This window comes from Anas platyrhynchos, chromosome 6, assembly GCF_047663525.1.
Source record: "Anas platyrhynchos isolate ZD024472 breed Pekin duck chromosome 6, IASCAAS_PekinDuck_T2T, whole genome shotgun sequence".
Lineage (NCBI taxonomy): Eukaryota > Metazoa > Chordata > Aves > Anseriformes > Anatidae > Anas > Anas platyrhynchos.
Genome location: NC_092592.1, coordinates 25,468,257 through 25,495,776, shown reverse-complemented (window position 1 = coordinate 25,495,776; position 27,520 = coordinate 25,468,257). Strand labels below are relative to the sequence as shown.

The 27,520-nt window shown below is 39.5% G+C and overlaps 1 protein-coding gene across 6 annotated transcripts in view; it reads right to left on the bottom strand.

The window, feature by feature from the left end:
• Positions 1-27,520, bottom strand: part of ZNF518A (zinc finger protein 518A) — a 60,902-nt gene that overhangs the window by 8,248 nt on the left and 25,134 nt on the right. For 2 of the 6 annotated variants that reach the window (XM_038181679.2, XM_038181680.2), the window contains exon 1: positions 790-1,607. The exons of 2 other annotated variants lie outside the window; for them this stretch is intronic. The gene's annotated coding sequence lies outside the window, so the exon portion shown is untranslated. Of the gene's footprint in view, positions 1-136; positions 753-789; positions 1,608-27,520 lie in introns of those variants that run through there. 2 more of the 6 variants (XM_005013624.6, XM_021268233.4) reach the window with 1 other exon arrangement.

Sequence of the window (27,520 nt, the reverse complement as noted above, 5' to 3'; positions counted from 1 at the left end):
CCCCCAAAAATGCTCCCAAACGTCACTATTTTGTTTTTAAACGGGACAGATGGAGAAAACAAGAGGTTTTAGCTACAGACTTGGAGCGAGAGAGAAGTGACAGCTAAGAGCAATCCAGCCACCCGCCGCCAGGTACCTTTGCGCTAAAGTTTCTCCGTCCCGAACAAGCCCAGCGGCTGGGGACGCGGCTCGGGGCGGGCAGGCAGCGCTTCCCAGCGCCCTGCGAGCCCGGCCACGCTCCCCAGTTCCCCTCAGCCTGCTCGCCCCAGCAGCACGGGGCAGAAGCGCCGCTCCTCCTGCACGCGGAGCTGCCGGCAGACCCTGAGGGAGCCCCGAGCGGCCGCTCCCCGCTGAGGAGCCTCCCCGCGGGCGGCTGCGGCCCGCGGGGGAAGGTGGGGGGGGGAGAGGGGGGGGCGGCGGCGCCCCCCGGCCCCCGCAGCCCCTCAGCAGCCGGTGCCGCCCGCACGGCCCCAGGGGGCGCAGCGCCGCCCGCGGCGGGGCGGAGGGATACGGCGCCAGGCCGGGGGGCGCCGCCATGCGCTGCGGCTCTGAGGCACTGCCCGCAGCCGCCCCCCGCTGCTCCCAGGCCGCCCCCGCAGCCATTCGGGATGGAGGGGGGGCGAGGGACTATTTCACGCCTTGCCCCCCCCTCCCCCGGCCCGACCACCGCTTTTCTGCCCCGCCGGGCTCGCACCGCCCGCCCGCTCCTCGCCGCCGCGATGAGCCACGAGGCGCTGCCCGCTCCCCGCACGCACAGCCCCGGTGTCCCCCCCTCCCTGGCGGGGTTACCTCGCCCGTCCCCGCGGCCCGGCGCGGCGCTGTCGGCGGCCATAACAGTTTCCATCCGGGGACTGCGCGGCCGCGAGTACGGCGGTGGGGGCGGCCGCGGCGGAGGGATACGCGTTCACCTGGGGCCGGAGGACGGCGGCCGACGAGGCCCAGGAGGGGGCAGTGAAGAGGGGTGGTGATGGCGCCGCCCCCAGGAGGGACGGGAGCGCCTGCAGGGCTCGGAGTCAGCGCTGCTCTCTTCCCTGCTTCCTCCTTCTCTTCCTCAGCCGGCCGCTTGGGGCTGGCCCCGAGCCCCCTTCAGCGTTGGGCGACAGCCCCGAGCCGTGGGCGTCGCTGGGCCCTGTTAATGCTTTCGGGTCAAGTGCGTGTGCAATGCCATGGCCCTGTGCTGGGAGAGAATCCTCGAGAGACGATTCCCATCGTAACACGTTAAAAGAAAGGCCCCTGCCCGGGGTCCGGCGTGGACAAATTGTTGCTGAGGCGCGCACACACCATACCTAAGTGGGTGGCTGTGGGAAACAGCAGTAAGGGCAATTAGAAGTTGATAATGCACCTTGGTATGCTTTCATACGCTCAAAATAACACACACACAAAAAAAAAATCTGAGCTGAGAATCTCAACAACAGAAACATTCGCTTGGTTAGCGACACAACGTCACATACACTGAGAAGAGGGCTGAGCGGCACGTGGTAGTAGTAGGGTGCACCAACCCTCTGTGCTAAGTTAAAGCGCACAGAAAGGTGCGTGTATCACCAACACGCGTGAGGGTACACATGAAAGAGGAAATTCGGATGTACCATGGCCAAAAAGGGGCCAAGAGCCATGGCAGAAATAAACTGTTAAGATGAATTGCATGCCAAGAGGACATTGAAAAGGAAGGCCCTTCTAGGCTTATGAGAGAGCATTCAAAAATGAAAAGCAAAGAGTAGAAAGGTTTAGGTTCCCATAAACATGACAAATTCTTCTTCAGAAATCTTGTCACATCTTACTAATCATAATAAAGTTTAAGAAATACACAACTTTTTTGTTCAAAATCAAATATAAGAACAAGGATGAATGTTTCTGTCTTTATGTGTGTACGTATACTAAGGATCCATTAAAATGAACATATTTTTAATTCTTCAATTCAGCCTGACATCATTTATTTCCCTTGTGTCCTTGACTAAGAGAAAATGAATAGAAACCATTTGGGGGCGGGTTTTTTTGGCCCTAAATAATATCTTCAGGAACAGAATTATATCATTCATGGTTCTACTACACCCAAATGAAGCAGTCTGTGCCAAAAGCAAGCAAAAAATGTACTAACGATTTGCATGCAAGTCTTCAAATTGTTCTTCTGGCCTCTAATTCATTATGTTTTTCTAAATAGTCAGAATTGGCAATTGCAAATATGTGTCCATACTGTTTTGGAGGATCTGAAAACTAACTACAACTGGAAAAAAAGAAAAGGAGAGAGAGAGGGTATCATTCTGGTTGCAGCCCTAAAGTGGGAAAAGATAACAGGAAAGAGTTATCATGAAAAACATCAGTCTGACAAGAAGCTACAGCATCAAATTTGTGTTAGAATGTTAATTTTCCTAATCTGGCAATGAAAATACACATCGTGTTGTCAGTTATATATCCCAACCTTTCATTTATATACATATATCTTTCATATATATATTTTATATTTTTATATATATTATTCATATATATATTATATATATATATATATATTCAAGCACAAAAACAAACATTTTATCTGTAGTATATCAATTTGTAATACAAATTTAGACCACATAGAGATGTCAAGCACAGGTGAGGGAAAAAAAAGCACCTGCAAGATGACACTACAAAGAGAAAGAAAGACTATGGTCTAATTTGTCTTATACTTCAAGATTGTTTGCAGCACAGGAGGAGTCAGAAGAAAAATGACATCAAAACGCATGGTTACAACAATACATTTGTCTGGAGAAAAAAAAAAAAAAAAGTGAGAATGAATCTGATGAAAAACAGCAAAAATGTTGATGTTACATAATAGCTTCTCCCAAAATTAATGAAAGAGCTCTTTAGTCATATGAGTTAGTATCCACAAAACCTCCTCCAAAATTTCTAAGGATTTGTCTACAGCCTTCCCATCTGCAGGAATGCTGAGAACACCTTACAAGCCATGACAGCAGCACCTTCCTCAAAGACCTTTCTGAACTCACGCGCTCACCACTAAGGACATGACCAATGAATGCAACAGCTGCTGTCCTAACCACTCTCAGAGTAGAAACTAAACCAAAAGCCATCAAGGAAATCCAAGTGAGACTGAAATCATAACTGCAGTTTTCTCAACTGCTTCAAAAACCAATGTCCAAAAGTGGAGAGCTCACACATTCTCTAAGTATCCTGATGCTGGCAGTCAAACCCCATGTGGCATCAGGTATGAATTGTGGCAGAGCACATGAATGCAGACTTTGGTATTTTTAAGTATTTAAGTGTTGTCGTTACAACATGATTTCTTTCAAGTAGTAACAAGCACTGTCCTATTGTCCTATTTCAAGGATCAACCGAGGAGTGCTTCATGAGAACCAGATGGCCTTTATATTCTTTTACATGAAGACAGATCACACATAATGCATCTGGACAGGCACGATACATCTGCATCACTGGCAAATTCCCAAGTTATTAAAAAACAAGGACTGAATCCACATAAGACAATTTCATTCCTTTATTCTTTTTTCAGAAGGTAAGTTTAATTTGGTCCAATTAACTATGTGAGATCCTGTGAAAAAGTTTCTCAATTGCAAGACAGTCTGTGCTCCGTGAAACATGCAATAATATTCCATTGTTGTTTTTACTTTTCAAAAAAAATGCTCTGACATCTGTAGCCAGTTTTTTTCTTCGGATCATTGGCTGTTGTCCCCAAAAACATATGTAAGCTGTGTAGTATTTTGGAAACTTTAACGGTATTTTTACTGTCCCACTGTACATTCATTACATTACAATTATTCTGCATCTGGAATAGCAACCAGCTACAGGACTTCCCATTACATGTGTCATTAGCATTAGTCTAGCATAAACGGGTAGGGCAATTGAGTGCAAATAGAATAGAAACCGCTGTAGCCAGACATTAAGAAAGATTTCAAAACCAGCAGCTAAACCATTATGAAAACGATCTCCCAAGCTAAGGCTATGAAGTCTTCAAAACCCGTTTGGAAACATGCCAGAGTCAACCCTTTTCTTGCTAGGAAAGAAGTACTGCCTGTCATAATCAGGTGCCGATATCTGTGAAAAAGCTAGTGAACCTCACGTGCTGTTAACATAGACCATTTAAGCAGCCTTCATAATGGGATTTTGTTATTGTTGCTAATAGTTCTGTGTATGTGATTTTTTTAAACTCAAAACCCAGTCCTTTCTTCAAATACATCAGTGTCCCACAAACAATGGGAGTATCACAATTAGGTGTCCAGCTTACTTATGGATAGCTGGAGGGATTGGATCGATTTATTCCTTTTCCTGATGGACTATCAGAAATTACTTACATCAGAAATGAATCCATACCAAACAATTGGTACTGACTTAAGGATTTCATCAGAAATACTCCAGAAAAAAAAAATAAAAAGAGAATTCAATTTTGAAGTCTATGCTGAAACAAGCACCAGACACAGATCACAAAATGAAGCTCAGGATCTCTCCATTTTTTTAATGAGAATTTGATTACTTGTTTGCCTGAATTTGGTCACAGACATGAAAGAGCTTCTTTTGACTTAGAAACAATAACAAAGTGTTATTGCTAGTGCATTCCATGTTTGAACTACAATGTGGAAATATTTGGCTAAAAATAAAAATAATATTTAATTCACATTTTCCCATTTGTCACAGGCATTCACATTTTCCTATTTGTCATAGGTTGACAACATATTCTACACATATCAACATATAAAAAAATAGACCAATCTGAAGAAGTCTTTTAATCTTTTAGTCTTGGTTCTCTCCCATTTTTTGTTCAATCTCACATGAACTTAAATTAATTTCTCTTTTTACAAATGTAACCAATGGTATGGGTGTCTTCATTTGAACTTGCAATATTAATGGTTATGGTTTAGATAGCTCTAAGACTGAATACACCACGAGAACCACTAAGAAAGATAAATTATTGATTTCTTTCACTGTTACAATGTCACTGTGAATGTGAAGGTAAATCAATAATGAGAATTCAGTGATGTTCAGGTATTAACAGTGATACGATTAGGTGTCAGCATTAATACTGCTATGTTTACAAGACAAGGCATTGTGAAAAGGAAACCTTACCATTATGCTCTCCTACTGTTTTCACCAATGAAATGAAATCAGGATATTTATTATTAAAAATCAAACAAAACAAAACAAAACAAAAACACAGAGGCAAAATTAAGATATTCATTTCCTTTGCTGACAGCTATGGATAGGAGACTGTACATTGCAAACTATTTGATCGTCAAAGCTAATAATCTTGTATATCAGAAAGCAGTTTCTCATTAAAAAGGCAGTTTTCTTATTTCCACAGTATATCGAAGTTTTATCTCAGAGAAAGATATATAGAACATCTCTTTTAATCATGTGGCAGCTCATTCAAATAAGCATTGTTTCACATATACAACACTTTATGAATGAACTGAACTCCACCTAGTCAATGTAGCGTTTATTTTAACAAAAAGCACAGTTTGGAGCTTTTTGTAAGCAGATCAGTATGAAAATAATAGATTTGAAGAACAAACCCAAAAGGCTGGGTTAAACAGCTCTTATGTCAGAATACAGTAGTGAAAAAAGTGTAACATAAGTTAGCACCTTTAACAAGTGAACTAGTACAGTATAAAACAGAATAAATGTAATTTCTTTGAACCCTCCATTTATACCATGTTGTCTACCTGTAAGATAACAATATTTACAGGTCATACAGGAATTAAAAACAAACATTTAGCAGTATGATTACTTGTCTCAGACACTGGAGTCACAACAGACCTTTTCTGATTCCTATGAACTAGATATTCTTAAAAGAAATAGCAAATAGCAGAGGCATCTTGTTTGTTTTTTTCTTCTCTTAGTTCAAAGACTGTGCTCCTAGGCACTTGGCCAGTTAACAAGGCCTGCCATGTCAATTCCTAGCTATAAATTTTCTTCATCTAAGTACGTTTATTACATGCTTTCTTCCTGTAGAGATTTATCCCCTCTGCTAATATTGCCCTCCCAACTGTACCATGCAGGTAGACCTTTTTTTTTTTTTTTTCTATACTTTCCGTGAAGATATTTAGAACTTCTCTTTTGGAAAAACAACCAATCACTTGCGCTGTTCTGATGATGCAAAGCAGTAGCTGGTACTGTCAAGCAGTACATAAGAACTTAAAAGTAAATACAAGTGTATAATCTCATTACAGACAAGGCAGGAAATAAATATTAATGCATTACATTTTATAAACTGTATGTTTAGAAATATATCCAAAGGTGAAATAGACAAATGGATGAGATTAAGGTTTACTTACAAAGAGCCAAAAAGTGTTTCAGATTTTGTCTGCTATAAATAAGGAATGTTTTAGCCCACATCAGAAGAAAAATATCAGAAACAGGAAGCCTTCCAGAAAATCTGTAGAGCCAACAGATGAACAAGGTATAAAATGAGCACTCAGAAGATCAAACCACATGAGAAAGCCAAAATGAATTATTTGCATTCTGCAAGAACAGACTTGTAGAAGTTTCTGCATTAGAGCTTTTCTACATAATATTTGTAAGAGACTGTCTTAAATTGTCTACAAATGCTAGCAGAAGAGGCTATAGAACAACAACACAAAGAATGGTAACCAAGTCAGTAAGACCAGAACCAGGCATTCTAATGGAATAAAGAATGAAATAGTTACATGAGGTGTAGAGCCACACTGAGGTATAACTTTTCACTTAAAATCAACATTGCCAAAAGAGATGTATGTGTCCCCAGTCTTTTAGAGGACTTATGAGAGCTATAAACTAGTAATTCTGATTTCCATACAGAGCAAACTGATAGAAACTCTTTTTAAAAGGCATAGAATACCTGAATATATGGATTTATTATACAATATTCAGAATTTAAAGTCAATTTTCTTGGAAGTTACCAGAAAGTCCCACAAAATTCTCTGTTAAGGCCCGCACTGTTCAGTATACTCATGGAGCAGAAGGTTGAAATCGCACCATGGCTAAATTGGATGATTAAAATAATTAATTTAATTCACAATTTTCTGCAAAGAGTTGCAAACAGTGTTTGTTGTGCTGAAAAACTGGGCAATAAACTCAAAGGTGAAATTCAGTACAGTATCAATTAATATTTATATAAGGAAAAGCAATAATAATTCTGTGTAGAACATGATGGGTTCCACAATGGCTAATACCACCCAGAAGAAGCATCTTTGAGATACGATAAACTTTGATATGAAAACAGCGCGTGCATACTCAGCAATAATCATAAAAGCAAACTGAATATTAAGAATCATTAGAAAAAGAGGAGAACAAAATGGTAAACATCACAGTGCTGCTGCATAAATTCATGCTATGGATTTATCTTCCACACTATATGCACTTCTGGCTTTCCCTTCTCAGTCTGGATATATCAAAACGAGAAGACTGTCTAGCCATTAGAAAGGATAACTTAAGAGCCAATGTGATAAAAGTGATATGAAGGAGGTGAGCAAAGGCTGATTGCTCACCATTTCTTACAGCAAAGGAATTAGAGGGTATTACATTATAAAAAGGCCAGTTTAAAACATATAAATGGGGTGCTATGTGCAATTGAGGGTTAAATCTGGGCACATACTCTCACAAGAAGCTATGGATACCAAAAGTTTACATGAGTTTGAAAAACCGAATCAAATTCACAGAAGAAAAATCAAACTATTAAAAAGAAAGCTATGACCTCTGAATCAAGATGACCCTGTGCCTCATCTAGAGCCAGCTGGGAAAAGACACAAAAGCATTTGCTCTACTCTTCTACAGCTCTGTTGGAATCTGCTTTTGGCCAGGCAATGCTCTGCTAAATAGGCTTAGTGCATCAGTTCCCCTTTTTAATTATTCTAACACTTGCACCAGACAGATGTATCCAGTTAGGAGACTCTTATAACAGAATATCCCACACACACTTATTCTCAGCATAGGTTTTTCCAATACACTTCCTGATCACTTGAATCCAAAGTCTGTAGTATGACTGAGTTTTTAGGAAGTTCTGAGTCTTCTGAAACTTGAGAGAAAAACATCTCTCTGCCTTCCCATTATCTAAAGTAAGATTTGTGTTTAATTATCATCATGTGGGGATGGGGGAGTGTTGCCAGACAACACATGGAAGAGGCATTCTTAGTAATGTGTAAAAAAATAAAAATAAAATTCATCACTGTATTTACAACTTTACCACATGTAACTCAATCAAGAATAATCTACTCAAAGATTAGATTGACCTTCATGAGCAGTTTGCCTTGGTACCAGAAGCAGAACTTCCACATATTTATTTCTTGATTAGCCACTGAATCACACTCTGTCCTCAGCTAAGTTTTAGTCTTATGAAAACAAAATAGTTTGCATGGTTAAGTGAAGATCAGATTTGGCTCATTGTAATTTCAGTCTAAATGTATGCAAGTGCCTTTAGGATGAGGAGTAGTTCTAGCTGAAACGAGGTCAGGCAAGGTAACTCAAAGAGAAAACTAGGGCTGGGAAAGAAAGAGGCAAGAGCAGGAAACAAGGATGAGCAGATCAAGGGCAGGATTAGGAACTAGCATGAGTCAGGAAGAGGAACAGGGAATAGGAATATAGAGAAAATTGGATCAGGATTTTAGGCAGGGAAAGGAACCAACACTCAAGAGCAAGGATCTAGAGCACAATTACAACTAGAAGGCATTAAGCCATTAGACAGTGCATCCTGTGTCATCTCCCGTGCGCTGAGACCTGTTACACCAATCAGCTGGCTCAGAGATGAGGCCATTACCCTAGAAAAAACTAGTTATGGCCAGATGATGAAGAAAGAGATGCAGAACTGACTGTGGGAGACATCTTGACTTCATAGCTTTCAGTGACAGACAGCTGAGCTAGCAGGGTTTGCTGTGTAACACAAGAGCGTCTTCTACACCAGCAGACACTAATGAGGGACCCCAGGCCATTTTCATCAGTAGTGAAGCCTCATGTGAGCAGGAACATGGAATCTCCATTGCCTGGATGAGACATAAGAGGGCCTGGAAAACCCAGAAAGGTTTGAAGCAATGCAAATTGGAATTCAACTGTTAATGCATAGAGGTGCTGAGGTAACAAGGCAATCTTCAAGCCTCTCTCAAAATGGGGAAGATTTTACTCTTGATGGGCAAACAAACTAGAAACCACATAGTATTGCATATACTGTCTCTCTAATGCAACATTACAAAATACATCCTGAGTACTGATCTTGATTTCCTTAGCAAGGCTGAGTGTTAATTTCCGTTCCAGAAGGTTCAGATACACAGACCAAAATACTTTAATTCACAAACTTCTTCTAAGCCATAGCATAAGACATGGCAATGTGCATTCTGTAACACCAGAACTTCTGTCCAATTTTTGTTTCTAACTATTATGAATATCTGCCAGTAGATCCCCTCATAATTTTTTACCACCGAGGTGCACGTCCATACATGTGCACCTCAGGTCAGGTCATTTGACCTCTCTGTATCAGTTCATCTATCTGTCAGAGTGAAGGTGTACACTCATGAGGGTGCTAAAAGGGCTAGTTCTTCATTGTAAGTTAGCTTAAAGTATTTCTTTGTCCTACTCCTACCAAAACTTTTGTACCTTCTTTGATATTTATTAGGAAATTCATGAATGCCTTTTCCAATGTCTTACCTGTTTTATTCTGTTTTAATCTCTTTCATTGGCTCCCAGTGAGGTTTCAAATGGATTTTAAAGCATTACTCTTTGACTAAAATCTAGTAACCTGTTGGTGTTACATGGTCAGCAGTTTTTAAATTTTGGGTTATCTTGCATTTTGTATCTTTAGCTGGCCAACCCTGCATTGCAATTCAGGTCTGGCAAAGGCAGCAGTATGACAGAAGTTTCTCTGCATAGCCCCGCAACCATGTCATTGTACCTGATCACCTGTAACCACAATGCAAATTAGTCCCACTTCCACATTCATTCATCTTTGGCACTTTTGCTGAGATTATTAATATCATGTGGCAACTTCTGAAAAGTGGAAGTAGAGATCAAACTCCCTTTTTAGAGCATTCCTGGTCACAAAGTACTAGGCTAAATTTGAAGTAGGAACCTACAATGGAAAACCCTTCTTTTACCATTCACAATCCCTTGATAAGATGCATTGTCTCTTTCTGGATATTTCAGAAGGTGTATTGGAAACAGCAGGTGTCAGGTTGCCTTTTAATTGCGCCCCGTGGCTCTGGATTTCACTGCCTAATGACAGGAGATCAGTTACACTATGTTAATGCAGTTAACAACAGGCTCAATAAAAACATTTTTGTTTTTCTTGCTCCTTAATCCATGTGAGATGTTACCTATTATCTTAGTTCTGTGTCCCACAAGGCTTTCCAAGCAGTCCTCCAGACGTGTGTTGCACCCATCCCTGTTTACAGAAAGAGAGCAGACTATTGGTGTGAACATGTTTGCTGTTCTGTAATGTATTGTATTAGAGAAAATGTCTTTGTTTTAGAGAAAATAAGCCCTTAATTAAAACCAGCTGGCATTATAAAGTGTTTGATGCTCCATAATACTGTTTGTGGTTTTTAGTTAGAGATATGGAAAACCAGGGGGCTTTCTCATCCTAACTACTCTCTTGGTGGTTTACCTCTTAAAGATGGAGTACCCCACCCCACACAAATGATTAAGAAAGCAACTACATTATAGCAATTTTATCATGCTAAACACTCGGTATTTATATCAAAGAGAGTTTTACAAAAAGATAAATAAACCAAGTGACAGACACCTTGTTACTGTTTCTACATAGTCAGCCAATTTCTTTGAGATATAATAAAGGTAAATAGAGACTAGGTAAAAGAAAGGTAAAATGAGTTCAGGAAATCCCATGCTCCTTGATAGCTTATTGACAGGTGATAAGGGAGAGTGGCCAGATGTGCACAAGCTTGAGAAAGAAGAGATCAAGGAGAGAAGTACAACATTACCTTTAAAATAATAGCTCCCTTAAGCAAAATCTAGTCAATTATTTTCCATTTCATTTTCAAATAAGCTTTGCCAATATTATTTCATTACCTGCCCTCTCAGGAAATCTATTCCCTCAAATTAAGTGAGTTTGACCATGGCATTGTGTTTGTAAATCTACAAATATGAACTTGTTAGGTATTTGTAGAAAAAGACTGCAGTGGTTAATAAGGTAAAAGATTAGGAGCGAGGACAATCTGAGTCTTAATCCCAGTTGAGCCACTTATGGCATAACCTTGGGGAAGTTACTTGACCTTCATGTTTCTCAGTAAACTCTGCTGGAAATTGGATACCAGCTGGACCTCAGAGAATACCAGGCACGTCTGCTGAACTCCTCTCAATTAGCAGTGTTAGAATAATGATGAGTAGGCTTGCATTATGACTGTGGGGTGCTATGCCCATGAATATAGTTAAGAATTAATGACCTTCCTTCCCTTTCCTGGCAGGGCTAAACTGATGTTAAAAGGTGGAGTACACGCTACCCTTCATGTCCAATTGTTGGTTACATCATAAAATAAAATAATGGCACACAGGAGGCAATTAGACTTAAAAGGATTCCAGCTGTTCCCTTCCACCCAGCATTCTCTTGCACTTCCAGCATGGACATTTATCAGATTAACTGATTAGAAAGATTAGATTTAAACAGCCAGACTCTGAGCTGCATCTGTGATGAACTAGCTGCAGTTCATTAATATAGGATCAGCTCTACTGGAAGAAGCAAGTCCAACAGTTGGTAATCCTTAAAATGAAATATCATTCTGGCACATTCACCCCAAACATACCTGCCAATGATCCAGTAACTTCATATCATCAAAGAAATTCCTCATGTCAAGTGTATCCCAATGTCCTTTCATGTATCTAGAGGATTTCCCTGAGCTGGACTTAGATTTTCTTCTACCAGCATTTGTTGTATTATTTATCAAAAAAAAAAAAAAAAGGAAAAAAAAAAAAAAACAAAAAACAGGAACACAGTGCACAGTAAAGAAAGGCTCAAACTTTAGTCACTTCTGCAATAAAATTATACAACCCCATAACCCCATATAAGCCTCACACATCATAGTTCACTGAAAGGAAGACAGTGGGAGGAAAGTTATGTTCATATACTACTGCCATTATAGCTCACTATAGTCCATGGAAATGGAAATGGCTTCATGGAAATACCAGTAAAAGAACATTAAATACCTAAAGCATCACCATGGAAGTAATTAAAAATAAATAAATAAGCAAACAAACAAGACAGTACTATCTGACAAATTTTGTATTCCTACAAAAGAGAAAATAGTTTTCTAGAGTTAGAACAGTAGCTAATACACTACAGTTTAACAATTAATGTAGTATTTCAGAATAATCAAATTGCAACAAAGCCATGATGTGGAAGCTTAAGTAAAACATCCATTACTTACTGTGATCCTGAGGAGAAGTCAGTATGTGTATTTATTCATTCACTAGGCTATGGAGCTATACTTTCCAACATAAATGTGCAGTATCTTTCATACAAAAATTTATTTTAAATTTCTCTGTGTCAGACCATGCCCTATTTAGCCTTGTGGAGCAAGAGGGATTAGGGATTTTTGACAGATAACTGCTAATTTGCTGGAAAATTCTGTCCTTTACTTATTATTCTAATTATTTTACAACCAGTTTATTTTCCGACAGAGCCATGGAGGCACACTCACATGCCCCCAAGCACAGTCTTGTTGGCAGTGTTTATTTGTCTCCTAAACAAAAGCACAATACACCTATACAACATTTTAAACTTACACTATGTCCAAAGAGGACATCTCTGTAAAGGACCGCGTAGAACCATAAGACCCCCCCAGTATGTTGGTCAGTTTAGCCAATGTATGGGTTGTCTAAATATGCTGTAGACATAATACAGCAGAAAATACTACAACAAAGGAAAAGTAAGGAAGAAATGATGTCCAGACATCCAATGTATGATACGATTTTGTTTCTGGAGTTGGTACAACTCATGCCTCATCAGTCTTTGCTCCACAATTGGTTACTTGGGTCTGCTGCTAAATTTTGCAAACATTTGCTCTGCAGGAAAGCATACTGTTGTGTCAAGGTTTGGCACCCAGCAAAGCATTTACTTAATGATTCTTGAGAGACCTGGGGGCACAGGATCTTTCCAGAAATGTAGAGAAACTCAACTTTCAACATTGTTATGGAAGTCTCAGCAAAAATGTATCCAAGCAAATAAACCAAAACTTAGTCCATCTTAGTTCTGCTCTTTGGTGTCCTATTGTTATGATATATTTCACAGCAAATTTTGACTTTCTGCACACACTACATTGTGTCAGAAAAAGGTACAGCTGCTATCTGTTAAAATGGTTTTCTACTTGTTCCACACCTGAGAAAATCTCAGAAGGACTTTGTGCCTTAGTCCTAATCCATGTCCCTGACTAAAGCAAGGAAAAAGCAAAGAACAATTTGAGTCTTTGACAATATAACTGGAAAAAATAAATACGTATACTGAATTCTTCTCTCTGAAAAGCTGCTACAGAATTTCACTCTCTAGATGGCTTTCTTCTAGTTTCCAGCCTAATTTTGCTTGTGATCAATTATAACCTTTCCTTCTTCCACTGATACTAGAATGGTGAACATTTTGGTTAACTTTGTAAAATGAAGGTTGAATGGAAAATAAAAATTCTGTAATTGCTTCTGAGAAGTAGGTATCAAGGGAGAAGTTTGGGACTAAGTGCGTGACAAGGATGCTAAAGAAGAGGAGGGGCAAGAAGAGGAGCTGTCTTGGCAAGCAGATTCCACTAGGAGCTACTGATGACAGATCCAAAGCAGGATTGGGAACTGTTGAAGAAAATTCAAGAGGGGAACAACAAGCCAAGGTCAGGAGAGATCGTTTGTGTGACAGGGCATTGTGACTAGATAAACTACTGAGATGAAGACACTGAGACAAGGAGCCAGAGATTGAGGAGTACATTAAGGAGAGGAAAAACTTATTAATAAGAACCTGAGGAACAGGGAGAAAACTGTAATTCGTATTGTGAAGAAACTGAGGCAGGAAACTAGAGACGTGGGGAGTCTGAGACACCAGCAAGAGTTTGTGAGTGAGACTGGAACTACAAACCGATGACACAAGTAAGTCAATATGTTGCTATCTGATAGAATCACTCTCATTTGGGGGACTTTTATTGAAGGAAATTATGTTTTAAAAAGATTTCCCAAGTCAAAACCTCGAAGAATAACAGCACTAGTGTTGCCTCTGGAGCCCATGATTTAACTTCTGTATGCAGATGCCCTGTGATGCTGCCCTTGCTCCAATTTCAGAGAACAGCTCACTGTGGATTTTAAATAGGCTTTGTAGTGAAGGAAAACGTTGTGAAGGGAGCCAGGAAATGTGAAGTGGACAGCACAGGGGATTACAACAATATTAAGAATAGCTTTGCACAGTTAATGCAGCTGCATATTATGCTGGAGGATACAGTTGTATCCCTGCTTTTTCTAGAATCCCCTGGTATGCTGACCAGGGCACTGAAACACCATCTTACATCTGTTCACAATTTCAGTCCTTCATTTTCTGAATAAGCTACTCACAGTCTCAATGCCCAGAAGAACACAGCAGTTGGATCTGCTACCCATGTCAATGGGAAACACTGTTAATATGCATAGTGAGCTATCACACTGAGTTCTCTGAAGAATTGCTTTCCAGTTTTCTTAAATTGGGTACCCAACACCAATTCTAATTGTATTCTCCTTGTGCCCTGGATCCAATTCTGTAAGGGAAAGACAGTACAACCTCAAAGAGATTTTGTGAAGGCAAGCATTAATGAAAAGATAGATCTTTTAACCACCAGAGACCCATGAGAAAATTCAGACCTTTTCGAAAAATGGACTAACTAGACTGCAGTTAACAAGGTACAGGTACAAGCCTCACACAGAACAATGCGAAAGAAACAACACAATGAAGAGCTATTCAGTAAGTAAATGCTCTTCTTCCTGTGTATGGAAGGAGGCAGGAATCCTGTAGGAAAGAAAGCAAGCCTGTTAGAGAGGTTTAGTCAGGCCTGCTCCAGGCTGCATTGATCAGTTTTGAATGTCTGAAAGTTCTACTTACAGGTTTATTTGATGTCACCAAGCTGTTGGACATAATGAGCAATCATTTTCTGTCCTTCTGTGCCACTCATGTCATTATCATATTCTTCACCCTTCTTTATGCAGAAAAATCACTGTCTATTTAATTGTTCTTTATATACATGCTCTCATTTTCTTTTCAGTATTTTCTTAATAATTCCTAAACTTCTAGCTCCTTTTTCAGTGGTTAGTTAGCACTAACTTCATATTTTTATGGGCTTGCCTATTAAACTTCCTGAACAGTACCAGCTAGGTCAGTATGCACCACTGTGTATTTAAAGTTCAGATAGTTTTTTGCCACTACCTTTACATGTATTTATGCGAATTTCATCGACCACTTGATAATAGCCTGAATAGGCTATTGATAAAGGCACTTTATCAGTAGGCACTTGATAAAGGCCTGATAATAGCCTGAGATCTTTCTTTAACTCTTCAAAAGACCCTCTGGTCTGTTATTTACTTGTTCTTTACTCAGTACCATCAGCAAACCTTCTTCCTGTTGTTGAAATCACTTGTCTATATACTAAATAGCGTAACCCCCCTGTGGAACTCCAATTTTCACCTCCCTCCACAGACAAAACAGACCATTAATTCTTACTTTTTCTTTCTTTCTAATATTTAGACAGTTAGGACCTCACCCCAGGACACCTCAGTATCCTGTGAGAGCCTTTAGTGAGGGACCCTCTTTGAATGCCTATTAAAAATTCTGATAGTAATGCTGATATTTTTTGACTTTTGAGAACTTGACTTTGCAGCCCCAAATACACTGTTGTAAAGTAATTAACATATTAATTGTATAAATATATATTTAGAAACAAGCAAAAAAAAGTTTTGTCCTTTGTTTTGGGGGGGAGGGATTTTTTGTTTGTTTTATAGTAAAGTTAAAAATTTGCAAACAGTGCTTGTGGCAAACATTTACCATCCTCAGCTGAAATTCACTCACTTTTATCTGTATGAAGAGTTCAAAGCCAGGTTCCTAATATTTCACAGAAAACACATTAAAAAATGTGTGTAAATAAGAAGTGTCAGAACTCTTTGTTGTTCTCATCTTCAGGCCTTTCTCTTGCTTTTTACCTCTCATGTATTTTTCTGCAAAATTTTCCTACCTTATTTTGTTACTTCCCATCTGTTCCTGTTTACATTTTCCCTTCAATATTTTTCTTCATTTCAGCGTCCTTCTCTTTTCTTTTCCTGGTTCTTCAGTTTTCACTTTTTTTTCCTTGTTTTTCAGGATCCTCTCCAGTTCTGTACTTTTCCATTATTATGATTACAACAACTCTATCAATCGATGCTTATTATTTCTATTGGAGTAGTGAAGCAATAAACATTTCTATAAACCTTTGTTGTCCTTACAGAAGGATGGTCCCTGTTCCTGACTGTTTAGCCAAAGTCTGTGACGAAACATAACAGGGAAAAATAGAGGATCTGGAAGTGCAACATCAGAGTGAAAGAATTAAGGGGAGTAAGTTGAAATCATAACATACAAGTTGCTCAGTTCTCTTGATAGAGGTGGTACAGAGACATTTTGGGAAAGGTAATGTGGGAATCTGAGCTGTTAGATGCTTCACCAGTACAGAAGGGGCACTGAGGGAAAAAAAGGACTTGTAGAAAATTAGTCACTGAATTTAAAATGTCATGGGAGAAACAGAGAGTGGTGGTTGATGGCCAACAGTCAGGGCTGTGATGAAGCATGCAGATCTAATCTGTGATAAGCGGCCTGTACTTGATGCTATGAGAAAGGGAAAAGACAACAGAAGGATACTTTTGATGACTTTCCTTCTCCAGATCCCTTTTTCTGACCATTTCTTCTCTCCTGTTTCTCCAGCACTGTAAATACCACCTAGGAACTCTAACCAGTAAAGATTCTCATATGTTTTCACAGGAGCCATGACATGTTTTACAAAAGAACAGGACAATAGACTTAGCAAAGTGGGAATTCACATTTCAGAAGTGCAACTCCTGGACAGGACAAAGCTAATAAGTTGACTTGATATTGCTCCCATCTAACCCCCACTTACTCTGATATAACTGGAGGAAAAGGAAATGCTTGTTACTCCTCTGAGATCTGTTCCCACCTGCCTTTAGAACCCATTATGGAAATTGGATGTTGTTTTAAACCTGCCTTCAGACTTAGAAAAGACACTTTTTAATTACAACTAACATCATCTCCTTATTCTAGTTACTTTTTCATTCTGATATCTGAGCTCGTGGAGTTTCTCAGCTAGACTCTAGCTCACTTCTTTCATTTTCACCCCACAACACATGATTTCACTTTCAAATTTTCAGCAGTGCTTTCACTGCTGAAAATCAACCAACCAACAACAACAAACAAGAAGAATAAAGGAAAAAAAAAAAACAAACAACTGACTTGGGAACCTAAGTAAAATGGGAGTCTGCAGGCAGCAGTTGGAAAACAAGTGCAAGAGCACAAGGAACAATGTGAAAACAGGGCCAGCAGGAAACATCAAGTAAAGTAGCTTCCTCTATGGAAAATGTATTTGCATAGACTTCATTAACTTTGTACAAGGAAAATGGCAAGCTTTGGACTGCAGAGTTCCTCTTGAATTCCCTTAAAAAGTTTGCCTTCACAGGTTTAAGTGCTATTTTCTAATTATTTAATTCAAATCAATGAAAAAGAATGGAAAATTGAATGTACTATTACTCTTTAAATCCTCTTCTCAGCTTGTATACAGTACCCATAAAATGACATTCTCCTCTGTGCCTCATACCTTGCTGTGGAACTGCTCTGTTACAAATAATAAACAACAAAACAGAAGAGTGGCTAGTGAATCTGCCTAAATTCTAAATCAAAAAAGTAGGGTGAAATTTTACAGTGTAAACAAGTGCCTCAGGTGTATAGATTTCCTCTGTTGCAAAGTGAACTGGAAGTGTTCAAGCTCCCGCTGAGAATACAGACCCTGTGGCTGAACCGCTAGGCCTGACTGACGGACACCCATTTGTGTCACTGCATTCTGGCACTAATTTTGAAGGTGAAGCCCTCTAGGAAAGATGCAGAAATTAAGTTAACTGCAGTAAGTGAAAGTGTGTCTATAGCACCTTAAGTCTGAATATTAAATATTAATTATTATTATTACAGTGTTTCAGAGTGTGACCCATTAATTTGACTGGAAATAAAGCATTAGCACACCTTTAAAGCTGTTGGTCTCAATGCCACAGCCACTGGGCCTAGTTTTAAGTCCCAATCTACATTTACATAGTGGACTAAAATGGACATGAAATTACTGTAACTTCCTGTACATTCTCTCCTTTGTGTAAAAAGGAAAGCCATCAAACCATACCGCAATCTAATATCATGCTGCCATTTGCTTTACAAGACATACTGTAATTTAAAGATGCTGATGTAAATGCATGGATTTTTATTACAAGTGTTAATGACTGTACAAGGTGAAAAGTGGTGAAAACTCAGTATTACAGAAACCACTGACAAAACATTGCCCATGATAGTAGATTTTTACAATTTACAAGTGTGGTTCAGAGTCTTAGCCCTACCAATGCCAAATATTTAAATATATTGGGATTTTCAGAAGCGATCTCTAACAACAGCCAGAAATATTACAGACTTCCTAGGTTACATGACACCAACAGCTGCTGAGATCACTGAGACAACCCACTGGATCTCTGCAAGTTCCCTGATACTGGTATTTACTGTTCATTTTACCAACTTCAAAACAAGGAGAAGCATTTTTACTTCACTCTGGAGCAGCCTGGACTGTATTTCTCAATCTAACAACTAAATCCTCTAGGAATCGGTCTTACTTCCTTTTCTGAGTTTGATGGACAGAAAAAGCAGAAGAAAAGGAAGAAGCTAAAAAAGCACAACATATCAGCAATAGATATACCAGGTACTTGATCTTGCAACATTCAGACAAGCTCTAACCATATGGACATTTATCTGAGCGGAAGCCCTGCAGACAACATGGCTGGAGAACAACAAAGCCATTACACAGGGCCATGTCTGCAATTTTTTTCTACCTTCTTTTTGTATAAACTTTAAAAAAAGACGGAATTTTGGGGCAATGCGTCAGCTTAAAACAGGCATGTAATTGTTGCCATGAAACTGCTTCCTGCTGCTTGGTTACTCTGTATCTACAGGATGCAAGGACAGGATGGAACCAAAATAAAATAATAAAAAATAAATGATAAAACACTTTCATCACCACTGTCTTCTAAGTGTAAAGACCTGCTCTGTTGGAGTATGTAGAAGGGATGAGGCAGTTTTCAAGAAATAAAACCTTGAACTGTTCTTAAAATAAAATTTAAAATAAATTCAAAATAGATTAGTGGGGGGATGACCATAGATGCTTGCAAAAGTAAAGAGTCCTTTGGGCATTATGATCAGAAGAAATTAAAATGAGAGATGAATACTTCACAGCAGGAATTAACCAATGTCAAAGATTTCCTAGAAATCAAATCTCATTCCATGATGGCATCTCTTTCTTACTGGAAAGCAAGAAACCAGCATGCCAGCAACTACCTGGCACGCAGAAAAGGTGAGTTGCATCAGTCACTGTTTGAAATGGCAAGACAGACCACCAGGGTGGCCAGTAATAACTCTATATTGTATGAAAAAAATTCTGTGAAATAAGGAAGGTTAAACAAAACTTGAAGCTCACCAGCCATTGTCAGTTAATTGCACAGGGAGTTACACCAACCAGAAAACATCAGGAGTTCAGCATTTCTCTGCCCCATGTGTAATGTTCAGAAACACAGCAGGTCCAGATAGCCATGATGCAAGAGCCCATTTCTTTAAGTGAAAGTCATTTTCCTTAGGTTGTCTTGCAAGACTTATTTAAGGCAATTCAATACTACAGTCCAAAAGAATACCTTTGGAGATGGACAAAAAGAGAAGAGATTCTTTTGTGAAGCCACCTGTTTTTTGTTAGTGCCACAAAACACATTGCCAGAAGAGAGGACTGTTTCCCCTGTCAAAGGCATCTGTCAGTCTGAGTGAGCCAAGGTGGGAGTGGGAGAAGAGGCTCTCTCCAAACTGGCAGGAGACAAACAAGCATTTTTCCTTGGGTAGTTTCAGATTCAGTAGAGATGCTGAAAATTAACTGGCAGCAGACCAATTTATTGCTGCACAAAGGGCTTAATTTTGCAGATGAGCAGAGACCAGAACAACACAAAGACTTTGCCCTGAAAGCTTACCTTACATTTTAACCATGAACTGAAATAGGCTAGTATCAATTCAAGCTACTGAAGAAGGTGAAAGACAATTGTTGGAATAAAATAACTATGAAAACATTAATACCCTGTTGAGAAAACCAATAGAAAATGGCCACCCTATGAAATGGCCTATAAATGGAGCTTTCAATGGGCTAAGATTTTCTGAATGGCTATCAGAAAAATCTCAACTACTCTTCAATCACCTATGTATGTGCTACATTTTCCTTAAGCATCATGACCTTTTTCTTCTGTTTACTGAACACACAGGAAATTGTGCTGAAATATCCCTACTGATTGAAACTGCCTTACTGTTGCAAGATAACTTCTGTTCTGTACATCTAAAGAACAAAAATTTCTTCAGTTTTCCCAGTGTCTTTATTTCAGGGAAACTTTTTAAATTTTGTAACAGATTATAATAAATGCACAGTGTATGATATTTTATTTTTGGTGGGATGTTGTTTTCAATTTAGAGCCTCATTTTCTTGAAGGATTGTGTGAATTCTTCAAACCATCACCAAATAATCATCACAGAGGATTTTTCAGTCTCCAGTCTCTGCCTTGAAGAAAAACAAATGCTTTGTGACCGCAATAGCTATGGCAAAAAGAACTCCAACAAGCAGAAAAAGCAAACAAGACAAAACCCGTCTTGCTGCTATCTCAGGCCTATAGAAAAACAAGATGCCTGTTAAACGAGGTGATTGCAGAACGAAGGAATGAACTACTAGCCTAATAGTTCACACTATAACAGTTGTTAACACTCTGAAAAAGAAGGTCTGCTGTACCTGTAAACTGCTTGTCCAGTTCTCTGCTCAAAAAATCTGCCACTATGGCCAGTTCAATTCTCTTTTTCAGGGTTAAGATTATTGTTCAAAGTTGGCAATCTAATGGTGGTACCTACTCTCTCCTGCAGCCACAGCGATGCCCTTATCTCATGTAACTGTCCCCTCTCTCCCTAATTGCATCTTCTCACTGCAGAGGAGCTGAGAAGCCTCCAGGCAAGCCCGAGGGAGCGACAGCCCATTCCCCTAACAGGTCTCAAAGAGGAGGTTTTCCCGGGGATGTGAGCCAAGCTAGTGAAAGCACATGAACCTCACTGTCTAGACCCACAGCTTGTGGCTGGACTTTGTTACTTACACAGTGAAATCTATAGCTGGGGAGTCCCCTGAATTTAGTATGGGTCTGTCACATTTTGCAGTTGGTAGTTTTTGATCATCCATTTTGTAACCACCAAGCGGCAGTCAGTCCCCTGCAGGCAGTTGCTCTCCTGCTATTTTAGGCTATCGCTCCACAAATTTAGTTATCCATTGAAGGGAAATGGGAATAAAAGCACTCCAGAAAGTCACCTTCCCCCTTATCTTTTCACTCTCCCCCAGTGGCATAGCAGAAACACATACAACAGAACGAGTCTGATCAGTGAATGTAGCCGGGCTGCACCACCTCAAGATTTAGTGGTGCTCACAAACCATTACACAATCAGTACCTTGAAACACTAAAGAGATAGCAGAAAATAAGTATTATTATTTTTACTGTAGTGCTGGTAAATGGAGCTTCAGAGAGATTAAATGACCTACCCAGGGTTAGATAAGTAATATTTTGCAAAGCTAACATGAACCCAAATAATAATTTTACCAATCTAACAACTTAATAGCAAGACGATTCTTCTTCAGTTCTTTCAACAGTTTGTCTGGGAGCTGAAGCAAGAATTGGTGCAGGAGAGCTGGAGAACGTTTCTTCCACTCTTCAAGCATCCTTCTCTTTTCTAGTCTGCTGCAGAAGGCCACAGTAAATAGACCCTTGTGAGGGCTCACAGATACATGTTTCAGGGTCAGCTTAAAGAATCATACCCAGTCCAGGGTATGCACAGAAAACAGAAGTTTCAGCTCTGCAAATATGACTAACTACAACATTATGACACTGTAGGTAGAGCACAGCTATGTCAACAGTCAGGGCAGAACAATATAATTGAGAAAAACATGCATTGCACAGTCATCCAACCATGACCTGGAGCACTGAAAAGAAAGGACTCAATTTACCACAAATTTCATTCCACTTAGTCCTTTAATTGGCTACACAACATTTTATCAATATGCCCATTTTACATATCTAAAGCTTTTCCCCCCTTAAATGGAGGTTTAAGATTAAAAAGTTTAAAATGTAGCCAAGGCATTTCACTGTTCTTATTTAAAGTAGATAATTCAGAAACTTAGTGTAGATGTGTTTGGATATGAGTAGGAGAAACTATGCAGAATCTTGCTTGAAGGAGTGTAGTTATGCTGAAGAGCAAGTTCAGACTAATTTGGAGATAGAGAATCAAGGAGACCATGTTGACCTTTATTTATACGGAACAAGAAGCCAATGAGTAATTCCTCATTTTTAGTGAAAGCACTATGTTTTCTACCCTAACTGATCATAGAAGGAATTTCACAGTGAAACCACTTAATGCAGAGACAGAGATAAAAATGATACAGGAATGTCCAGACAACTTAACCCACAAATTTCTGAGGGCTCACCATGCCCTGACTGCAGCAGCAGAAGTCAGGCTGGAGAGGTACAGTGGTTCAAAGTGGTTTGAACCACAACTACCAATGATAAAGAGTCATAACCCAAATGAGTACAATGCTCTGCCTACATTTTCCTCTCTGAATGAGGAAGATGAGAGCAGGATGCTGGAAACATCAGGGCACTGCATTTCTCACTGTCCTGAACACAGCCCAGCAGATGCAGGCAGTAATTCATGACTAAATTTCACTTCCCGCAGTTCCTCTCTCACTATTTCATTACTGATGGGGTAGAGTGCTGTCTTCTGACAGTGCAGGTAATGTAGAGAAAGGAACGGGCTGAGCTAACGCCCAGCCTACAGCAGGCTTCATCTCTGGTCCTGGTGGTCCCTCTAGAGGTTAAAAACGGTAATTCAGTTTCTAAAGCTATTCCTACCTATCCCTGCCGAGCTGGCATACTGAAATAGGAGTGTGAGTTCAGAGACAATGGCATGTATCCAAGCAGGTCTTAGGCTGAGATTCACCTACTATAAATTATCAGGTTGCAGTCTGCATCAATTTGTTGCAGTTTAACATACCTGTCAGCTGAGCATATGCTCAAGAGCAGAACTCAGCTCTGACTCGTTTCCAGCTCCAGAAACCCCCAGACTGAAGATTTTTCAATACACTAAGAATGCTCATAGTTGACAAGTTTCTTCTTTTTTTTTTTTTTCCTCTTTTCTCCAAACATTTATATCCCTGCATACAATCAACATCCATGTTTTCATGTTCAGACACTGAAGGGAAAACTAAAAACACTTAAATAACTCCTGTTAACTGAATTTTAAAAAAAAATCTTATCAATGTGCACTGATATACCATCTAACTTAAATTTAATTGGACTCAGAAAAAGATATCCAGCTCTATTATTAACTATATAAATTCTAGGAGGATTGAATCTTCTGCATCTTTCTCACGGTGATTACATATTGATCATAACAAGATCCTCAAGAGAAGAGATGGCAACAAAAGCTCTTTGTTGGAGTGCTCTGCTGCTGATTGGCAGCATTTCACAGTGTGCATACCCAATTTCACACACACATACACATATGCCTTCTGCTCAGCAGACTGGCCCAGTCAATGGAGCTCTAAGCCACCAGCTTGTCAGCTACTGTTACCAGATGAACTGTGCAGTTTAAATAAGCAGAGTGCCCAGGGGATTTGCAAAGGATTTTACCATTGCATTTCACAGAAACTGAGTTCAATCCTTGATGACTGGTACTGAAAAAAATGTACATATACAAACCTAGAAGGCAGAGCTGACTGAAGCCTGGGAGCAGTGTCTTGCACTGTGCTTCACAAGCCTTTGGCAATCTACCTGGGAGAGGAGCTACTTAGTCACAGGCTGCATCATTCCAAACCTGAGTCACTGGCATTGGCACTAAGTTCTCACCATGGCCCTTCACTAGATCCCAGTAAGTCTAGGCATCACAGGAGACTTTCCAGGATAAGTGTTCTGGAGCCAGCTGAGGTTTACAGCAGCACCAGCCTTCTCAAGCCAAGGCATGATTCATTAGTTAGCAAAATAGAATATTTATGCACACAGCTTAAGTATTAAAAAAAATCCTCTTAACCTAGCCTGCCAGTTTTCCCTGATTCAGTGTGGCAGCTCCCTGAACTTTCCCCAGAATGCAGACACAAGTCTTCAGGGCAGCCCCATACCCTCAGGTCTGATGATGGATTCACCCAGCTCCAAAGGAGTCTCCCAAACCAATGACCATTAGGAGCTTTAAAGCAACTGAGACATTATGCTCCAAAGCATCCTATGGCCTCTGCTCACATGGCTGGCAGCGTTGGCTCAGGCATTCTTGCCAGACTAGGCATGATTCAGTGATCCTCAGCCAGTCCATTAAATTAGCTGGTGTGAGGCCAAACCACTGAGACTAAGAGTCAGCAATTTTTAATTTAGTGGGCATCTGAGTCACACACCACTTCCCCACCCCCTCCCATCAAAAAAATTTCCCTGATCTTCATCTCCCTCATCTTAAACTCTTAGACAGCTGCCTCAACTTTCTGCCTTGGTTTAATTTATTTAGGAATTGAAGATGGTAATGTGTCAATAAGGAGTATCTTTAAAATGCTTAGAGATAAAAAGTGCCCTGGGTGTTTTGGCTATTATTAGATATTAGAATACCAATGAACATATTCTTACATTTCTTCAGCTTGCTTTGAAGAATCCCAAACAAACAAGACTGCAAAACAATCCTGACAGCTTCTAAAAAGCATCAATGGTAAAACATTTCTGGCTTCCACAGTTTGAAAGATAGACACAGAATATGATTTCAACACAGTCAAAATATCAGAATCGCAGATGACTACTGCATGCTAAATTCATAAAAAATAAAAATTCTCCAGTGCCCTTTAGCTGAAATGATTAATCATAATGGCATACTCAAAAAGTCCATAAATGTAAGTTAAGGTTTGTTTGTTATAATAACCACATGATTCAAAAATTTACCAATTCACTCATACATGAAAATGATCCTAAGGCACTTCCCTACATTCTCAGAGTTTAGATTACTTTCTTCTTGGGAATGTTTAATCACTTCCACTTATTTTAAAAGTGAATATAGTAAAATAGTGTTCTGCAAGTTGTAGCCCTGTTTTGAGTGAGGTACTTCAAAATACTTTTCACATAAGCAAACCTGACATGCTTCTTCACAGCAACCATCCCATTATGTTTTTGGCCACAGTACATAGAAGGTTCCTTTACACTGGGGCAAGCAGTTTCAAATAGCATACTTTGTATTATCAAGAGCCTACACAGACAGGCAAATGACCTGTTAGCTATCACAGATTACTATTCAGCATCTCTAAACTGACCGTTGGAACTTAAATCCTCAAGAAGCAAGCAAATTTTGTCTTTATTTTTTATGCATATGGCAGCTAACATAACGTTGCCATGAAGTGAACCTGCCTCCTTCTGTTACTCTTACTGAGCCTCCTCTTCTCCAGACTAAACAGCCCCAGTGCCCTCAGCCACTCCTCACAGGACTTGTGCTGAAGGGCCTTCACCAGCTTTGTAGCCCTTCTCCGGACACGCTTCAGGGGCTCAATGTCCTTCTTGTAGTGAAGGGCCCAAAGCTGAACACAGTACTCGAGGTTCAGCCTCACCAGAGATGTGGACAGTGGGACAATCACCTCGGTGGTGATATCATTAATATCCCAGATAAGTGGGCTCTGGGAGATAGGCAGCTGCTCATTCCAACTACAGCTATTCTCACAGCTGGGAACAGGAACAGTACCAGAACTGTTCCTGGTGCATGAGGCACTGAAAGTAATAAATACTTAGTAAAACCTGTACAGATTTTGACAACTTAAGAACACAAATGTCTCAATTTTAAAACTCCAGCTGATTTCAGTGGGAATGGAACTGTTATGGTGATTACCAACAAATTTAGAAATCTAGATTATGGGGAGCCCTCAAATTAAATTTTGGTGATATGTTCATGACATGTTTAAATTATGTTAAAACAGCCTTTTATTTTTTTGTTTTTTTTTTGTTTTTTTTTTTTGTTTTTTTTTTTTTTTATTATTATTATTATTAATACCACAGTTTCCCAGCCAGTTGGCAGCAGGTCAAAGTTAGGCAATGCTTTCAGGGCGTGCCCCTGACAGACATGAGTGATTACCTTGGAATCTTACTCCTGAGAACTTTTCCTAAACGACTTGAAAAATAACCCGTGTTACACTGCACTTTCCAAAATAACATTCTCTCTCCATATCAAGCTCTTAGTGCAGTAAGCAGTTTAGGTGTTCACAAGAAAATCCTGATTATTATTATTAAAATTATGCTATTTAATGCTCTATTTCAGGAAGAAGCTAAAAACAGAAGGGCAGGATAAACACTGTGTTCTTTTGCCCTACTCTTCAGCTCATTTACTTGCTCCTCATGATGCAGTGAAATAAAACAATTATTCCATGACACTGTAAAAGTAATCTCAATGCACTTGTAAATATTTATGTTGCAATAATCCCAACTTGAAAATAGTTGAAAACAGATGTCTGCTCTGCATATAACTTTCCCTACATTTATGTATCCACTTTCTCTACTCCGTGACCTGTGGAGTATTCCAAATCCATGGAGATTTCTTTGATCATATATTGCTGGCTTGCTCCCTCATTTTCTCTAAAATATGTCTTAAGTGAAATATACATTACTATTATTAAATTTTACACCATGACTGAAGTAGCCTCAAGGGAAACACACAAAGGGGATGGGGACAGTGAAATTATGTTTCTCCTGTTGGGAAGAGGATGTTGTAGCTACACTGGAGAGCTCTGTCAATTCTTTGTGTTCTGCAACCTCAGAATATTTCATTGCTTGCCCTCATCTAAGTGCAGGCCATTAATCAGCCAAAACCATATATTTTGGCTTTGGGAAGTACCCACAAACCACGAGAGAAAGGCTATGAAATAATATTCAGCATGACCTAAGCTGAACTCAAAAACAAAAGCCAATAGATACTTTTATTACTTATGTGTTTTTTCTTTGAATTTGGACAAACTATTACAGCTCCACAAAGTCAAGCACGAAGAAGGCTATTCTATCTTCTGAAAATAATTTCTGCTTTCTGTCATTTCCTGAGAGAGTAAAATAATAAATGCCTACATTTTCTTTTTGTTTCCAGGAACTACATTAATAGTTGCTCCAGCCTATGTACACTTCAAGACAAAGCCTGCCACCTCACCTTGCACTACTCATTTGCTTTCAGTGAAAGCATTGGGAAGAGTTAAGTTTACAGAATTATTTGCTTCCAGTAATT